We start from the raw sequence: 1,744 nt of genomic DNA, 5'->3' as shown, positions 1-1,744 counted from the left end.
CCCTCTAGGGTGGTAACCCTAGAGGGGGCGCACCCTCCTCCCCTCCTCCTATAAATAGTTGAGGTTTGGGGCTGCCCAACACAAGACGATTTGATCTCTCCCTGGCACAACCCTACCTCTCTCCTCCTCGTCTCTTGCGGTGCTTGGCGAAGCCCTGCTGGAGTACCACGCTCCTCCACCATCACCACACCGTTGTGCTGCTGCTGGATGGAGTCTTCCTCAACCTCTCCCTTTCTCCTTGCTGGATCAAGGCATGGGAGACGTCACCGGGCTGTACGTGTGTTGAACGCGGAGGTGCCGTCCGTTTGGCACTAGGATCTCCGGTGATTTGGATCACGACGAGTACGACTCCTTCAACCCGTTCTCTTGAACGCTTCCGCATAGCGATCTACAAGGGTATGTAGATGCACTCTCCTTCCCCTCGTTGCTGGTTTCTCCATAGATAGATCTTGGTGACACGTAGGAAAATTTTGAATTTCTGCTACGTTCCCCAACATCTTGCCCTTCTTTGATGGGGCAGGCGTTGGCGCCTGGACGGCCTTGAACAGCTCCTTTGGCTGCAAGAACTTGGAGACGCCGTAGACGGCGAGCGGCCCGCCCTCGCCAACGGTGGCGATGATGGTGGAGGTGACGACCTTGGTCACAAGGGTCACGAGGTTCCCATCGCTGAGATCTGTTGGATTTTGCTCCATTACTGGTGGCCCATACAGGTCCTGCTAGGCGATCATTGCGGCGCAATGGGAGTTGAGATCAACGAGCAAATCAGTTGGGGCACGACCTTTGTGCAAGGATAGATCTTCATCCTTGGCAGTGTTACCCTCGTCGCAAACTCTTACGGCCACCTCAGCGAGATCAAGTATGTGACTCCTGGCCAAGTCGTTAGGATTAGCAATGTGGAGCGCACCACAAATCCCTGTGAAGAGCCGAACTTCGCGGTCTTGGTAAAAACACCAACTCAAGGAGCAGCATGAGACACACTTCCGGAGTCTAGCGTCTGATTGGTCTCTGGAACCTCTCTCCTTCATCCCGGTGTCAGATTGGTCCATAATGGCACGCATGAATTCGGGATCGATGTCAGATTAGATCTAGAAACCGCTTATTTCAGATCAAAAAGAGCGTGAGAAACCCCTTCAGGGCCAGATGCCGGATTGGTTTTCCGAAGCACCCAGTGCTGGATTTCCCGATCTTGATTTATGACCAAATCCAAGAGTCCTCGAGAAAGGCCGATTTCCTCAGCCCACCCACCACCCACTTGGTCACTACCATCGGATACCGCTGACAAGACCAAAGAGAAAGAAGAGGAGATTGACATCTTCACTTGTGGTTACTTCTATCCTTTACTTTCTTTGTGCAAGTTTTTATTATTGTGTTTACTCTTAGGCTTGTACTTCTTATTGAGCTTGTCATATAGATTGTCCACCTAGTTGCGTATCTAGACAAGCTACTTTCTTGTTGTACTTCCTCCGTTTTTTTAGTCTGCATATAAGATTTGGTCGAAGTCAAACTTTCTTAACTTTGACTAAGTTTATAAAAAAAAATATTAAGATTCACAATACGAAATCAATATTGTTAGATACATCATGAAATGAACTTTCATACCATATAGCCTTAGTATTGTAAATGTTAATATTTTTTCTATAAAGTTGGTCAAACTTTATAAAGTTTGACTTTGACCAGATCTTATATGCAGACTAAAAAGAAACAGAGGGAGTAAACCGAAAATTTATTAAGGAGCTTTAATTTG

The sequence above is a fragment of the Triticum aestivum genome, chromosome 5A (assembly GCF_018294505.1).
Source record: "Triticum aestivum cultivar Chinese Spring chromosome 5A, IWGSC CS RefSeq v2.1, whole genome shotgun sequence".
NCBI classification, from domain to species: Eukaryota; Viridiplantae; Streptophyta; class Magnoliopsida; order Poales; family Poaceae; genus Triticum; species Triticum aestivum.
This window is presented reverse-complemented; position numbering follows the sequence as displayed.